Genomic DNA, 17,675 nt, shown 5'->3' on the forward strand with positions numbered 1-17,675 from the left:
TGTGACCCGACGTGATTGACGTTTTTCACGAACGCCGCACGCGCCGTCCGTGGACATATCCCAGTGTGCATTGCTCCAAATACGCCGCAAGGACGTATTGGTTTCGACGTGAACATAAATTACGTCCAGCCCCATTCACGGACGACTTACGCAAACAACATAAAATTTTCAAATTTCGTCGCGGGAACGACGGCCATACTTAACATTGGTACGCCTCATATAGCAGGGGTAACTTTACGCCGGGAAAAGCCAAACGTAAACGGCGTATCTGTACTGCGTCGGCCGGGCGTACGTTCGTGAATTCGCGTATATAGCTGATTTACATATTTCTAAGCGTAAATCAGCGTACACGCCCCTAGCGGCCAGCGTAAATATGCAGTTACGATCCAACGGCGTAAGAGACTTACACCAGTCGGATCTAAGGGAAATCTATGCGTAACTGATTCTAAGAATCAGGCGCATAGATACGACGGCGCAACTCAGAGATACGACGGCGTATCTGGAGATACGCCGTCGTATCTTGTTTGTGAATCTGGGCCTCAGATTCCTGAAACACATCAGTATAGCTCCCAACTGTCCCTGATTTCGAGGGACTGTCCCTGGTTTGCGCAACCAAGTCTGTCACTTTTTCCTCCTCATTTTGGTATGATCTATATAGTTGTATATAAAGACCCCTTTCACACTGAGCCCCCCCATAGCGTCGGCGGTAAAACTCTGCAATTTTTTCTGCTGACGGTATGGGCGGATTTACGGCGCATTTCGGCCACTAGCGGGGTGGTTTTACCCCCCGCTAGCAGCCGAGAAAGTGTTAAAACCGATGAAGCAGCGCATCGCGGGCAGTATAGCCGTGCTGTCCCATTGATTTCAATGGGCAGCAGCGGTGGAAGTGCGGTAAACACACCGCTCCAAAGATGCGGCTAGCAGGACTTTTTTTTACTGTCCTGCTAGCACAACACTCCAGTGTGAAAGCCCTCGGGCTTTCACACTGGAGTGAATGTGACAAGTGTTTTATGGCGGATTGCAGGCGCTATTTTTAACGCTATAGCGCCTGCAATACGCTCCAGCGTGAAAGGGGTCAAAATGCCCTTTTTATCTTTCAAAAAGTGTTTCCCAGTGCTAAACCTTCCATCCAACTGCTGCATTTGTAAATTCCAGAAGCCAGTATGAGGCTGGGTTCACACTGGTACGACACGACAGTCGTCCTACTTTGGACCTGAATTTGCCCTGTGACTTGAAGTCCGACTTCAATGAACAGGAAACCCACTTCTATCCCCAACAACACCAGGCACTGTGTCTAGTATGAATCTTGAGGGGGAACTCCACACCAAATGAAAAAAAAAATGGCATGGGTTCCCCCTCGAAGAGCATACCAAGGCCTTCTGGTATGTACTTTAAGGGAAACCCCTACGCCGGAAACCATGCCGTTTTTTTTTTAAAATTTGGCGTGGAGTTCCCCTTTAAGATTAATACCAGACACAGTGACTGGTGTTGTCGGGATAGAAGTCGGATCCCTGGTCACTGAAGTCGGAAGGATGTCAGACTTCAAGTTGCAGGGCAAAGTCGGATCCAAAGTAGGACAACTGTCGTGTCGTACCAGTGTGAACCCAGCCTAAGGGAATAGTAGTGGTAAAAAAGCACTTGTGAATTTAACCAATAATTTTTGTGTCCTATGCTTACATACTTTTGTCCCTCGTTCCCATCGCAAAAAGTTGGGAGGTACAGTATGCATCAGAGGTGCTCTAGGCTTGTTATTGGTTACTATAGTGTACACTTCATCCCTAATCCTTGTATGTAACCGTGGCGGCTGGTGTTTTTTTTTGTGGGGGGGCGGCAAACAACCAACCCCCCGGTCGGCCAGTGGCACCCCCAGCTCCCGCTTGGGTCACTTGCAACACCCCCCAGAGGTCTCGTGGTCGGTCATCGAGCACTTACTCCATATAGGTTCCTGGTGGGCAGGGCTGCGACAGGCAGGCATCTAGCCTTCGATTCATGTCCCTGATTCAGCTAGGGATTTTGCAGCTCTTTTGGCAACTCTGCACATGCTCAGTTTTAAGTGGGTTTCTATGCTGAGCATTCCCTCCCTATCACATCTGAACAGCCCATGTGACTATAAAGTCACACGTGAGGATGTATTCAGTGATAAATGACAGCCCACTTTACTCCTCCATACCCACTAACCAGCTAAACACAATGGGGGCAGGATATTACATCTGGATTAATGGAGGCTTCACCTCCCTTTTATTCAAAGGCACAGGCTAGAGGGACGTGACACAGCCTGTGACTAGCAGAAATCTGCCCACACCATGTTATTGCCAAAAAACAATAAAGATTTGATTTCAAATATATATTTACATACCCATTTAACCACTTAAGACCCGGACCATTATGCAGGTTAAGGAACTTGCTCCTTTTTTTGCGATTCGGCACTGCGTCGCTTTAACTGACAATTGCGCTGTCGTGCGACGTGGCTCCCAAACAAAATTGGCGTCCTTTTTTTCCCACAAATAGAGCTTTCTTTTGGTGGTATTTGATCACATTTTTTTTTTGCGCTATAAACAAAAATAGAGTGAAAATTTTGAAAAAAATTCAATATATTTTACTTTTTGATAAATATCCCCAAAAAAGATATAAAAAAAATATTTTTTTCCTCAGTTTAGGCCGATACGTATTCTTCTACCTATTTTTGGTAAAAAAAAATCGCAATAAGCGTTTATCGATTGGTTTGCGCAATATTTATAGCGTTTACAAAATAGGGCATAGTTTTATTGCATTTTTATTAATAATTATTTTTTTTACTACTAATGGTGGCGATCATCAATTTTTTAAGTGACTGCGACATTATGGCGGACACATCGGACAATTTTGACACATTTTTGGGACCATTGTCATTTTCACAGCAAAAAGTCCTATAAAAATGCAGTTTACTGTGAAAATGACAATTGCAGTTTAGGAGTTAACCACTAGGGGGCACTGTATGGGGTTAAGTGTGACCTCATATGTGTTTCTAACTGTAGGGGGGCGGGGCTAGACGTGTGACATCAGTGATCGTCTTTCCCTATATCAGGGAAGAGACGATCACTGCCACAATGAAGAACGGGGAAGGTGTGTTTACACACACTTCTCCCCGTTCATTCAGCTCCGGTGACCGATCGTGGGACAACGGCGGCGATCGGGGCTGCGGGTCCCGCGGGCGTAGTCACGGAGCTTCGGACCGGGTCACGATTTTTAAAAATTTTCTTCGGGTGGTATTTAATCACTGCTGGGTTTTTTATTTTTTACAAAAAAAGGCTACATGCAGATTATAGGGCAGATGTCAACCAGGTCCAGTGGTATTGTTGCTAAAATAATTCGATTTTCTGATGAACACCAATGTACTGTTTGGGATAGCAAACTTTTTTTTTTTTACACTTTTATTTAATATTGCTGATTACACTTATATCACCGTGAGCTGTAAATAAAAAAAATATTTTTGGGCTAATATTTCTCATGGGTTTCTCAAGCATTACACTGCCTGTAGCACTTTAAATGGGCTCTCATGCCCGGGGCCAGTAGGAGGGGCTCCCGATTCTGCTGCACAATGCTTACATCATTGGAAACCTATCCTATCGGTGCCTGATCATCAGCATGTGACAGCTCAGTTACAGCTCTGGGGGCGCTAATGGGGTGCATACAGAAACTATACGGCAAACAATCCCCAGCAATGGTACAACGTCTGAGGTCCTTTGCTAGCATCTTCTGAGTGCTGGCTCTTTGAGCATTTTGATTGGCCAGTGTGGGATGATGTTACTCCCGTGCAAGGGTTCATTCATACTGGCACTGTGCCAAAAGTAGTGGTGCAACAGGTCGTCACCGATCTGAACGGGTCACCCTGTCCTGATCGGCACACCATGCGATCCGCGGAGCGCTCCGCAGCCTCGGGCCACAGGAAAGTCCCTGGCTTCGGCCTAGCTCCGGAGCGGTGACCATCTTGGTACACCCAGTGGCGGCTGTCTCGTCAGGAAGTGATATTTTGTTGCCGCCATCTTGCTCCACCCCACACTCCTGCACAGTAATGATAGTGAGAAGGTGGCAAGCGGACATCTTGTTACACCCAACAGAGTTTTACATTTCACAGTTATTTTCAACACAAAACGGATCTTATATGCTTAAATACAGTATTTGGAAATCCAACGGACTGTTTACATGTTACATTTTAAAAGCCGCAGCAAACCTTACATGGTTGCTAATGTGACAGAACACCTCTGATTTTCACATTTAGTTAAACGTGAAAATCAGAGGTGTTCTGTCACATTAGCAAGCATGCAAGGTCAGCAGGTTTGCTGCGGCTTTTAAAATTTAACATGTAAACAGTCCGTCAGATTTACATATACTGTATTTAAGCATATAAGCTCCGTTTTGTGTTAAAAATAACTGTTAAATCTAAAACTCCGGTGGGTGTAACAAGATTAGTCTTTTTTTTTTTTGCTGATCCGAAAAATGATCAGATCCGAGGATCGATCTGATCCGTGAGTTTTTTGATCTGTTGCACCCCTAGCCAAAAGTGTACCGAGCTGTGCATGTGCAGATCAGTGTATATTCTAAAGAAAACTGTAGCAGGTATGTAAGTTTATAGTCACAGCATAGTCTCCTCTTCAACAACCTTCCTGCAGAATTACAATTCTCTGTATCTTTGGTTTTGCATTAAAAACGGAGGTAAACCCAACACACAGAACTGAAGAGTGTGAACAGCCCCATAAAGTATACATCACACCAAAGGTATTCGGGTGTAAGTCAGGTGTGGGGAATAGTCATCTGTTGGTGTCTGTTATCCCCTACAGGAGGGATAAAACCCAGCTTTGCCCCCTCTCCTCCAATCACCTGGCTCTGTCCTCCATCCACCTAACTCTGCCCCCCCTCCTCCATCCACCTAACTCTATCCCCACCTCTCTCCTCCGTCCACCTAATTGTCCCCACCTCTCTCCTCCATCCACCTAACTCTGTCCCCACCTCTCTCCTCCATCCACCTAACTCTGTCCCCACCTCTCTCCTCCATCCACCTAACTCTGTCCCCACCTCTCTCCTCCATCCACCTAACTCTGTCCCCACCTCTCTCCTCCATCCACCTAACTCTGTCCCCACCTCTCTCCCCCATCCACCTAACTGTCCCCCCTCTCTCCTCCATCCACCTAACTCTGTCCACACCTCTCTCCTCCATCCACCTAACTCTGTCCCACCTCTCTCCTCCATTAACCTAACTCTGTCCCCACCTCCCTCCTCTATCCACCTAACTCTGTCCCCACCTCTCTCCTCCATCCACCTAACTCTGTCCCCACCTCTCTCCCCCATCCACCTAACTGTCCCCCCTCTCTCCTCCATCCACCTAACTCTGTCCCCACCTCTCTCCTCCATCCACCTAACTCTGTCCCCACCTCTCTCCTCCATCCACCTAACTCTGTCCCCACCTCTCTCCTCCATCCACCTAACTCTGTCCCCACCTCTCTCCCCCATCCACCTAACTGTCCCCCCTCTCTCCTCCATCCACCTAACTCTGTGCACACCTCTCTCCTCCATCCACCTAACTCTGTCCCACCTCTCTCCTCCATTAACCTAACTCTGTCCCCACCTCCCTCCTCTATCCACCTAACTCTGTCCCCACCTCTCTCCTCCATCCACCTAACTCTGTCCCCACCTCTCTCCGCCATCCACCTAACTCTGTCCCCACCTCTCTCCTCCATCCACCTAACTCTGTCCCCACCTCTCTCCCCCATCCACCTAACTGTCCCCCCTCTCTCCTCCATCCACCTACCTCTGTCCCCCCTCTCTCCTCCATCCACCTAACTCTGTCCACACTTCTCTCCTCCATTAACCTAACTCTGTCCACACCTCTCTCCTCCATTAACCTAACTCTGTCCCCACCTCCCTCCTCTATCCACCTAACTCTGTCCCCACCTCCCTCCTCTATCCACCTAACTCTGTCCCCACCTCTCTCCTCCATCCACCTAACTCTGTCCCCACTTCTCTCCTCCATCCACCAAACTCTGTGTCCCCTCTCTCCCCCATCCACCTAACTCTGTCCCCGCCTTTCTCCTCCATCCACCTAACTCTGTCCACGCCTATCTCCTCCATCCACCTGGCTCTCCCCTCCACCTGGATCTGTCCCCCCCTTACTCTGCCCCATCCCACCTGGCTCTGTCCCCCCCTCTCTCCTCCATCCACCTGGCTCTGCCCCCTCTCTCTCCTCCATCCACCTGGCCCTGCCACCCTCTCTCCTCCATCCATCTGGCTCTATCCCCCCTCTTTCCTTCATCCCACCTGGCTGTCTCCCTCTCTCCTTCGCCCCACCTGGCTCTCTACCTTCTCACCTCTATCCACCTGGCTCTGTCTCTTCCTTTTTCCATCCACCCGGCTCTGTCAACGCCCCTCTCCTCCATCCACCCAGCTCTGTCAACGCCCCTCTCCTCCATCCACCCGGCTCTGCCCCCCCCCCCCCGCCACCTGGCTGTCAATCCCTCTCTCCTCCATCCTCCTGGCTCTGTCTCCCCCTCTCTGGCTCTGTCCCCCTTCTCACCTCTATCCACCTAACTCTGCCCCCTCTCCTCCATCCACCTGGCTCTCTCCTCCATCTACATAGCTCTGCCCCATCGGTTGCATTACATAGAGAATAGATGACCCGTCAATTATGAGAGGTCCGGGGTACAGACTGGGCATTATACAATCCTGGTAGTGACAACCTACCACTGACATAAGACTGTAGGTAGTCCCCTTGTGTGGGGGTCACACCTGGACCCCTGTACACAGCACACGTGCTGCATGGCCGCCCCTCCTCCTCCTCCCCCAAAGGTATTCGGGTGTAAGTCAGGTGTGGGGAATAGTCATCTGTTGGTGTCTGTTATCCCCTACAGGAGGGATAAAACCCAGCTTTGCCCCCTCTCCTCCAATCACCTGGCTCTGTCCTCCATCCACCTAACTCTGCCCCCCCTCCTCCATCCACCTAACTCTATCCCCACCTCTCTCCTCCGTCCACCTAATTGTCCCCACCTCTCTCCTCCATCCACCTAACTCTGTCCCCACCTCTCTCCTCCATCCACCTAACTCTGTCCCCACCTCTCTCCTCCATCCACCTAACTCTGTCCCCACCTCTCTCCTCCATCCACCTAACTCTGTCCCCACCTCTCTCCTCCATCCACCTAACTCTGTCCCCACCTCTCTCCCCCATCCACCTAACTGTCCCCCCTCTCTCCTCCATCCACCTAACTCTGTCCACACCTCTCTCCTCCATCCACCTAACTCTGTCCCACCTCTCTCCTCCATTAACCTAACTCTGTCCCCACCTCCCTCCTCTATCCACCTAACTCTGTCCCCACCTCTCTCCTCCATCCACCTAACTCTGTCCCCACCTCTCTCCCCCATCCACCTAACTGTCCCCCCTCTCTCCTCCATCCACCTAACTCTGTCCCCACCTCTCTCCTCCATCCACCTAACTCTGTCCCCACCTCTCTCCTCCATCCACCTAACTCTGTCCCCACCTCTCTCCTCCATCCACCTAACTCTGTCCCCACCTCTCTCCCCCATCCACCTAACTGTCCCCCCTCTCTCCTCCATCCACCTAACTCTGTGCACACCTCTCTCCTCCATCCACCTAACTCTGTCCCACCTCTCTCCTCCATTAACCTAACTCTGTCCCCACCTCCCTCCTCTATCCACCTAACTCTGTCCCCACCTCTCTCCTCCATCCACCTAACTCTGTCCCCACCTCTCTCCGCCATCCACCTAACTCTGTCCCCACCTCTCTCCTCCATCCACCTAACTCTGTCCCCACCTCTCTCCCCCATCCACCTAACTGTCCCCCCTCTCTCCTCCATCCACCTACCTCTGTCCCCCCTCTCTCCTCCATCCACCTAACTCTGTCCACACTTCTCTCCTCCATTAACCTAACTCTGTCCACACCTCTCTCCTCCATTAACCTAACTCTGTCCCCACCTCCCTCCTCTATCCACCTAACTCTGTCCCCACCTCCCTCCTCTATCCACCTAACTCTGTCCCCACCTCTCTCCTCCATCCACCTAACTCTGTCCCCACTTCTCTCCTCCATCCACCAAACTCTGTGTCCCCTCTCTCCCCCATCCACCTAACTCTGTCCCCGCCTTTCTCCTCCATCCACCTAACTCTGTCCACGCCTATCTCCTCCATCCACCTGGCTCTCCCCTCCACCTGGATCTGTCCCCCCCTTACTCTGCCCCATCCCACCTGGCTCTGTCCCCCCCTCTCTCCTCCATCCACCTGGCTCTGCCCCCTCTCTCTCCTCCATCCACCTGGCCCTGCCACCCTCTCTCCTCCATCCATCTGGCTCTATCCCCCCTCTTTCCTTCATCCCACCTGGCTGTCTCCCTCTCTCCTTCGCCCCACCTGGCTCTCTACCTTCTCACCTCTATCCACCTGGCTCTGTCTCTTCCTTTTTCCATCCACCCGGCTCTGTCAACGCCCCTCTCCTCCATCCACCCAGCTCTGTCAACGCCCCTCTCCTCCATCCACCCGGCTCTGCCCCCCCCCCCCCCGCCACCTGGCTGTCAATCCCTCTCTCCTCCATCCTCCTGGCTCTGTCTCCCCCTCTCTGGCTCTGTCCCCCTTCTCACCTCTATCCACCTAACTCTGCCCCCTCTCCTCCATCCACCTGGCTCTCTCCTCCATCTACATAGCTCTGCCCCATCGGTTGCATTACATAGAGAATAGATGACCCGTCAATTATGAGAGGTCCGGGGTACAGACTGGGCATTATACAATCCTGGTAGTGACAACCTACCACTGACATAAGACTGTAGGTAGTCCCCTTGTGTGGGGGTCACACCTGGACCCCTGTACACAGCACACGTGCTGCATGGCCGCCCCTCCTCCTCCTCCCCCGTACACCTGTACGATGGGGCTTCCATGCCAGTCACTGATGAGCTCAGTGTATGTCGGCGTGCTCCTCTCCTGCCGTCAGAATAAAGGTCACATGACCGGGGAGTCAGGTCCTCCCAGAGCTGAGCGGAGGAGAAGAGTTGAAGTGCGGGGTACTATGTCACATCTTCCCGGAGAGCACCACTGAGCGGAGCCCCGGCTACCTCCCATTCCCACGCAGCGCCTCTCCTCGGCACCCCGGACGGATCCTCTCCGCACACCCGCCGTCAGGTGCGGCACCCATCCGGGCAACACAAGCAGCCGGAGCAACGTGCATGGAAGCCTGAGCTGGGCGGCGAGTGCGAGGCTGAGGGGCGGGGCCCAGACACTACACACAGTGAGTACTGTACTGTGCCTGACATTACCGGGGGGCGCACAACTTTCTATAGAGCGCCTGAGGATGGAGGGGGCCCCTTGTTCTTCACAGACACTCTGCAGGGGGGCCCCCTTGTTCCCCACAGACACTCTGCAGGGGGGCCCCCTTGTTCTCCACAGACACTCTGCAGGGGGCCCCCTTGTTCTCCACAGACACTCTGCAGGGGGGCCCCCTTGTTCTCCACAGACACTCTGCAGGGGGGCCCCCTACTTCTCCACAGACACCCTGCAGGGGGGCCCCTTGTTCTCCACAGACACCCTGCAGGGGGGCCCCTTGTTCTCCACAGACACTCTGCAGGGGGGCCCCTTGTTCTCCACAGACACTCTGCAGGGGGGCCCCCTTGTTCTCCACAGACACTCTGCAGGGGGGCCCCCTTGTTCTCCACAGACACCCTGCAGGGGGGCCCCTTGTTCTCCACAGACACTCTGCAGGGGGGCCCCCTTGTTCTCCACAGACACTCTGCAGGGGGGCCCCCTTGTTCTCCACAGACACTCTGCAGGGGGGCCCCCTTGTTCTCCACAGACACTCTGCAGGGGGGCCCCCTTGTTCTCCACATGCACTCTGCAGGGGGGCCCCCTTGTTCTCCACATGCACTCTGCAGGGGGGCCCCCTTGTTCTCCACATGCACTCTGCAGGGGGGCCCCCTTGTTCTCCACAGACACTCTGCAGGGGGGCCCCCTTGTTCTCCACAGACACTCTGCAGGGGGGCCCTTCTACTCATAGACCCTGCAGGGGGCCCCCTTCTTCACAGACACCCTGCAGGGGGTCCCCGCTACTATTCATAGTCACTGGAGGGGTTCCCCTCCAATCATAGGTAGAGTTGGGCGATCAGTTCAAGTGGAGCAAAAGTTCGGCCCGAACATTGTCTGTTTGGCAAACACCAGAATTTGTGGGGCGCTTGGCAGGATGTTTGCGCATTGCAAGCCCTGATTGGGCAACGCTTCGCCCAGTTCAGGGCACAGTAAATAGCTGGTTGTCCCCATGTTGATGGGGACAAGGGCCTCTTCCCCACAACCCTGGGCAGTGAGCGGGGGGCCTATCGTAATATGGAAGCCCCCCTGAATGAGTATGAGTATTGACGATGGATTGTCCAAAAATGTCTGTATTTTTCACTTTTTTTTTTTTTTTTTTAGTGAATGAGTATAATTGGTGAAATACCCCATATTAATTCACATAGGGAGGGTGCTGTTAAAGGGGACTTTCAGATTCGAATTAAGCCCCCTGCTCATGTTTGTTTTTTTTCCTTTAAAAATGTCAGTTTTGCTGCAGCATGTTCTATACATGCTACAGATGCGCCACTTTACAGGCAGACTATGGGGATGCCCCAGGCACTATATTTAAATAATTTTTCATTTTATTTTCACTTTAAGCATTGTTAAATCGCTGATCCTAAAAAAAAAACATCTTTAAAAAAAAAGTTGTATTGTTATGAGTCCACCAGGGCAGTACCCAGGCCCCCATACACGTTTTATAGCCAATAACTTGCATATAAGCCTTCAAAATGGGGACTTTAGATTTTTCAAATTTGGGTCCCATAGACTTCAATGGGGTCCAGGTGCGAACTTTTGGGGAGTTCGAGTGTTCTGGCGTGAGCCAAACTGGGGTGGGGAGGTTTGGCCCAACTCTGCTCACACGCAGAGGAGGGGTCCTCTCTACTCAGACACTGGTCTGGGCTCTATACATTGTAACTCTACACTATATTGTATCATTATGTGTCATTAGAGGTGAACTCCACAAAGATAAAACTATTCTAAGACCCCTTTCACACTGAGGAGTTTTTCAGGCGGTACAGCGCTAAAAATAGCGCTGCTATACCGCCTGAAAAACTCCTGCCCAGCTACCTCAATGTGAAAGCCGGAGGGCTTTCACACTGAGGCTATGCGCTGGCGGGAGACAAAAAAATCTCCTGTCAGCAGCATCTTTGGAGCGGTGAGAGGAGCGGCATGTATACTACTCCTTCGCCGCTCCTTCCCATTTAAAACAATGGGAAACCGCGGCAATACCGCCCGTTAGCGGGGGCTAATACCGCTAGCGGCCTATTACAGTGGCCATCCCGGCGGTATAGCGCCACTATTTTTAGCGGCGATATACCGCCACCGCGGCTCCCGGTCCAATGTGAAAGGGGCCTTATAGCGGAGCTCCACCAAAAAGGAGAAGCTCCGCTTATTTGGAAGAACAATTTAGTATTTTTGAATGTGATACGTTTGTGCGTAAAAATCGGAACGCACATGTACATGTGTAACTGTAACTCTGGGGGGTAAAAAAAGCTAAAAGTACAACACAAACGCTTGGTAACCTCTTGCCTACTGGGGTAATTCTGACAGTTCTCACATACATGTTAGAATCAGGATTTTTTTTTGCTATAAAATAGCTTCAAGCCCTCAAACATGATATATTTTCTGAAAGCAGAGGTCCTGGAGAATAAAATGGTGGCTGTTGATTTTTTTTATGTCATTGGATATTTGCACATCTGTTTTATCAAACACAAATTTTCAGGAAAAATACAAAGTGCAGCGAAAGGCAAAAGGGTTTTTGGAGATGGATTAGAACAGCTGTCAGTTTTTGTTGTGGCTGTCTGTGTCCCCAATATGGAGATTCACCCTCTCTCTCTATTTGACCTGTTTTACCATTATCAGTGAAAGTCAAAGAAAATTCTACATTTTAGGTTGACCCCAGAACAGGAAATTCTTGCCAGTGGGCACACTAATTCTGTGACCCCGGTGACACACTGGGATGGCTTCTCTCACTTCCTGTTTCGGCTATAGGACAGGAAGTGAAGGGGAAATCTCCACAACGCAGATGCCATAAAAAAACTGGCAGGGGTTATGACCATCCCTCACTCTATCCAAAAAAAACTTTTGCCTATAATTTAATTTACTTATTTAACACTTATTTTTTGCACACAAACAGCATATTACCCCATTTTTGGTAAAATGCAAAAGATGCCAAACATGTTAAGATTTAAAATTACACACACCTGTGAAATTGTGACAAACTGCTTTACCTAAAATTGTCCACAGGCAATGCTTTTCAAAGCCTTTAGGCATAATCCTGTTAAACATGAGCTCGGCAGTAGAATTTTTGCTCTCACACATGCTTATTTGGTATCAATCAATACGTTCCATGAGTGGTGTGATCACTGGCTGATCTGCATTCACATTTGCATTTGGGAATGGGAGTGCTCTTAACTTTTTTATTTTTTATGTATTATGTTTATTTATTTTGCATCTTTTTTACACTTTTTTTTTTTTTCATTTAACTTTATCACAAGAGGTAAAGAAGCCTGTTGTGACAGTGACCGATCCTCTTTATGGAGAGATTAGGGGACTATTAGACCCCTGATGTCTTCCCTGCCCTTCAGAACATCAAGCACATCAGTTTGATCAGATACCTCCCTGGCTGTACTGGCCAGGGAAACGCAGCACTGAAACCAGAAGTGATGACATCCTTGTCACTTCCAGCTTCATTCATTACAGAGGAGATCAGGGAACGTATGTGCCTCCATCTCCTCTGTGTGCAGCCAACCAGACTGCTTGCAGCGGTTCTCAGGCCCCCCAAGGGAAAGGGAGAGCCCAGGAACAGTGGCTGGGGGGGACTTGTATGAGCACTGTAAACATGATTGGGCAGCTGTAAAGCATGCTTTCTGCCAATGCTATATACAGTGTGTGTAAAATATATATTTTAACCTCTGGGTGAACTGCAAGTGGGGTGAACTTCAGTGTGTGTGAATTTTAAAAGGATATGTGAAACCTGTTAGAACAATGTATAATAACTTTTTTTTTTTTAACTGAAGTTTTAGAATACTGGGTTAAAGCAAACCTTTTTGATGAAGACAATGTAATTGCCTTTTTTTTTTTTTTTTCGGTCTTGTGATAGCAGCAGTCCAACTACAGGACTGTAACGGAATGACCCGTGACAAACAGAGACTTTGGAAGGATGAGGGGTACTCGGCGTCACCAAGGAGTCTTATGTCTAGGGTCACCTTATGTCCGATAGGGCCATAGGGTGACTGAGAAATTATATCCTAAATTACAGGACAGGGGACATTACTGATAGCTCATATTGCAGGAGATATTGCAAAGTGTTGGTTTATTCTATGATTCATCTCTCTGTGTAGACTGTTGACATGTTAAATGAGGCTGGCTCTTGAAAGGCCTTTCATTGTGTGATAACACTGTGTAAAGCCTATTGATGCTCAGGTGTGAATACCTTTCTGTCGGAGACAGACCGTCTGTCTACAGATGTGGATTGAGGGGAATTCATTGTGTGATGGTGTTTTGTTTGAATTCTGTTAATGAAGGAATGTGACTTCTCAGGTGCAGTGATTAGGTCATGTTGAGAAGTCTGGAATGTTTAGCAATTAGCCATCTGAAGGTGTATTGAAGCCCCCCAGGGTGTGATGGGTGGGTGGAGAGTTTGATTGTTCCTGTGATCACTGAAACATGACTTGAAAACTGTATATAAACTTGAGAGCTAACCATTAAAGGTGTTCATATATTTTGAAACCAGTAACAGAGCAAGTCTCGTCATTCTGGGAAATGGGATGTCTGATGGATGGTTGGAGTGTCAGATAAGCTGTCGTGGGTTGATGGAAGGTCGTAGACGGTGGTGACCGTTACAGGGACTATATGCAGCTCCCAGGCAGAAGGCAGAACTGACCACACTAGGACGGATCTGCTTCCATGCCTAGCATTGTCAGATGGAACAGGGTGATCAGGACTCTCAAGGGTAATGTAGTTTAATGCTTTCATTGAAAATGGACTTTGTTCACACAGGCACTGGGACTCGTACAAAGTGAATGAAATATTTTCTTTCTTCGGCATCCCTAGGCTCCAGGTGCTGTGTGCAGGCAGACCATTGAAGTCTATTAGGACGGAGTGGCTGCACAGACACAGCCCTCCCCCTAATGTGACAGAGGTGGCAGTCATCGGCCTTGAATTGGGTACCAAAGTTTATAGTTGTTTGTGATTTTTATATATTTTTTTTCAAATGTGTGCACAATTTTAAAGTGTTCCTAAACCCAGGACCCTTCATTCACTATATCTGGTCTCCTACAGTACACAGAACATGGAAATGCAATTTTAGTAAATATAAACTGCTAAATACCTTTTCTCATCAGCAATTTATAGCAGTCATGTGACTTCTATCAGTATCCAGCCAAGCACTGGTTATAGCTTGTAGGAGGAGTTTTCTTTCTCCTCTGACCATCATGAGGCTGCATGACCCCTGACTCTGTCTGGACATTGCTGATTGGCACTGTGCTAATCACAGTCACTGTCCTAAAAAAAAAAAACACAACACTAGCAATACACACCAAACTGAGCATGTGCCCCGAGGCTCTGTACTATCATGATATGGATTTGGGGCTGTGGAAGAAAGGGAGGATCAGAGAAGACAGTATTTACTGCATATACAGACTGATATTTTTTTTTTTTTTTTTTTACTGTTGTGGGTTTAGTAACACCTTAATGCTCGACTTGTTTAGTACAAGCCCAACATTTTACAAAAAAATTGGGTGTAACGCTGATTTTTTTTTTTTTTTTAACTGTGTTTTTGATAAATAGCTGAGCAAATATCATGAAATAAAAAACATAGCTAGTCGCATTTTGTTCTGCAGGGTCTCTGTTTTAATTGTTGGATGGTGTAACTTGCTTGCCGGCCGCCGTACGTCGGCAGAATGGCACGGCTGCGCATATTGGCGTACTCCGTGACCGCGGGACCCGATCACCGCCAGTGTCCCGCGAACGGGTCACAGAGCTAAAGAACGGGGAGAGGTAAGCGTAGACTAACCTCTCCCCATACTTCCTAGTCGGACTTTAACTGATCATCTGTTCCCTGTCATAAGGAAAGCGGATCAGTGACGTCACACGCCAAGCCACGCCCCCACACAGTAAGAGTCACTCCCTTGGGTCACACTTAACCCCCTTCAGCGGGCCCTACAGGTTAACCCCTTCACTGCCAGTGTCATTTTCACAGTAATCGGTGCATTTTTATAGCACTGATCGCTGTAAAAATGACACTGGTCCCAAAATGGTGTCCAAAGTGTCCGATTTGTCCGCCATAATGTCGCGGTCACGATAAAAAAAAAAAAAAACGCTGATCGCTGCCATTACTATTAAAAAAAAAAAAAATTATTAATAAAAATGCCATAAAACTATCCCCTATTTTGTAGACGCTATAACTTTTGTGCAAACCAATTAATAAACGCTTATTGCGATTTTTCTTATTTAAAAAAATAAATTAAAAATGTAGAAGAATACATATCTGCCTAAACTTAGGGAAAAAAACGTTTTTTTTTATATATTTTTTGGTGATATTTATTATAGCAAAAAGTAAACGATATTAATTTTTTTTTTTTTTTTCAAAATTGTCGCTCCTATTTTTGTTTATAGCGCAAAAAATAAAAACTGCAGAGGTGATGAAATAGCACCAAGATCTATTTGTGGGGAAAAAAGGATGTAAATTTTGTTTGGGAGCCACGCCGCATCACCGCGGAATTGTCAGTTAAAGCGACGCCGCGCTGAATCACAAAAAGGGGCATGATCCTTTTAGCAACAAAATGGTTCCGGGGGTTAAGTGGTTAAAGTAGTTTTCGGCAAAAAAAAAGAAGCAGATTTTGTGTGCAAAAACGTAAAATATTGCCCTGGTAGACACTATTGGGGTTCTCTGGCTGCTTCTGGAGCAGTGGCTATTGGGACACAATGGAGATTCCTTCATCTACACTCTTTACCTTGGATAGGGGAATCAAGTGACTTTCTCTCATGTAGCCCTGCAGAAATCTTAAAGCTGAGGTTTATGGTATGGATATTTTATGTATAGTTCTATTGGTTTAACTTAGACCAGTGTAAGTATGTATGTTCCATACCTGTCCGATCACTGTGGAAGCTGGAGATCACTTTAGTGCTAGCTTATGGGTCCTGTGCCAAACAGTGGCCCTGCTACTTGGTGAACACAGGAGGTTTCTCACTCGGCACGGGCACAATTTAAAGAGAACCTTATACTTTCTCAATGACTGCAAAGCATTTTCTGATTGGATTAAAGGGTCACTAAAGGAAATTTTTTTTTTTGCTGAAATGACTGTTTACAGGGCATAGAGACATAATAGTTAACTGATTCCTTTTAAAAATGATTAAAAATAGATAAAAAAACAATCATATAATGTGCCTGCAGTGTAGTTTCGTTTTTGCTGTTGTTTCCTGGTTCTCTGATGTACAGAGAGCCACTAGAGGGCAGTCAGCCAATAGAGAGCAGTGATACTTTGTCTAAAACTCCTCAGCACCAATCCAGTTTAGTTTTACTCACACCTCCTTGATTAGTGACCACCGTGAGAAATCTCCCAGTACTGTGGTCATCAGGAAGTGTCCAGAACAGAGAGGATTTACAGCAACATGAATGCAAAAACGAACAATGAGGACATGAAACCAGGACTGCAGCAAGGTAAAGGAAGCTATTTAGCTAAAAAAAAAAAATCCTTTAGTGACCCTTTAAGTGGCAAGGTGGGGCAGTGACATTACAATATCCACCTTGTCTATTCAGAAAACACATTGCATTTTGTGTTCACTGTGTTATGTAAAGAAATCATTGTGTGGCAAGTTTTTAAAAATTTGAATTACTGCATTCCGCTCCCTGTCCTTTTCGCATTCAGGAAAATATGCTGTACACGCATGCATGAGTAAGAGCAGAAAATCCATTGGAGTTTACATTAGTGTGGAAGTCAATCTATTAACTTGTACTAGCAGGTGTTTGAAATCGCTAGGAGTTTGTTTGAGGGCATGCTGATCATGAAATACTTACCTCGGAACGAGGTGAGAGGAACTTGCCTGGTCCACGCCGAGGGAGATGTCATCTTTCCTCGTCGTGTCTTCCAGGTATCGCCGCTCCAGCGCTGTGATTGGCTGGAGCGGCGATATCGACATTCGCGCGGGAGACTTCTCGGCCAGAAAGGTCCGGCGGCAGCCGGGCCTTTAGCCGAGGATCCCCGCTGCGCATGCGCCACTGCAGTCAGCGGCGCATTGCGGGGGGAATATCTCCTAAATCGTACAGGTTTAGGAGATATTCTTTATACCTACAGGTAAGCCTTATTATAGGCCTTACCTGTAGGTCAAAGTAAAAAAATCACCTATACAACCACTTTAAGTGTTTTTCCCCTTCCCGCAGACTGCAAAATTGCATCATCTATGGCTTGCTTTACTCTCTCTCTCTTCTTTAAAGGGAATGTTTTTTTTGTTTCACTTTTTCATCTGGTGACCGTTACTTTGAAACCATGTATCAATTCTTCTGCCTTGCTAATGATCTGATGGAATGTTTCCATTCAATTATGCAACAGTTTTATCCAGTATATAAATATGAGTGGTAACATCCGGCATGCTGGAAAATCCTCAGG

General features: G+C 48.1%; 1 protein-coding gene across 2 annotated transcripts in view; it reads left to right on the top strand.

Annotated features, from left to right (window-relative positions):
- Positions 1–8,979: 8,979 nt before the first annotated feature.
- Positions 8,980–17,675, top strand: part of TLK1 (tousled like kinase 1) — a 351,587-nt gene continuing 342,891 nt past the window's right edge. For both annotated transcript variants that reach the window (XM_040357767.1, XM_040357768.1), the window contains exon 1: positions 8,980–9,253. The gene's annotated coding sequence lies outside the window, so the exon portion shown is untranslated. The remainder of the gene's footprint in view (positions 9,254–17,675) is intronic.

This window comes from Rana temporaria, chromosome 6, assembly GCF_905171775.1.
Source record: "Rana temporaria chromosome 6, aRanTem1.1, whole genome shotgun sequence".
NCBI lineage: Eukaryota > Metazoa > Chordata > Amphibia > Anura > Ranidae > Rana > Rana temporaria.